Below are 430 nucleotides of genomic sequence, written 5' to 3'. Positions count from 1 at the left end.
GTGACAAATTTGCTAACAACTGAAAAAATGAGAAAGGAGGGTACTTTTTCATATATGAAGGACTAAGATAGTTTTTCATATAGTGACGTCGATTTTGTCTAAGAAAATATCACTCAGAAGTTCTTTCAAAACGGGTGCGTTGCAACATATAATAAGGGGATCTTTAATAGCCACCATTGCATTAAATATTGCATGCCAATTTTAATGCGTGTCTTTATCTGATTTGTTGATCCATGCATGCTTGTACTCTTCATTTTTGTTGATCCTCTCTCTCAGTGATTTGATGATAATCCCTTTTTCCTTTCGATGTATTTTAGTTTCTGTATTTTCAGTTTCAGCGATCAATACACTGAGTATGTTCAGTGATCGCTGAAGAACTCGCTTTGTAATTCATTCAGAGACAACAATACTTCAAGAAAACAACACTCAC

Source organism: Cynara cardunculus (genome assembly GCF_001531365.2).
Source record: "Cynara cardunculus var. scolymus isolate 2C chromosome LG 7, CcrdV1, whole genome shotgun sequence".
Classification (NCBI taxonomy): Eukaryota; Viridiplantae; Streptophyta; class Magnoliopsida; order Asterales; family Asteraceae; genus Cynara; species Cynara cardunculus.
This window is presented reverse-complemented; position numbering follows the sequence as displayed.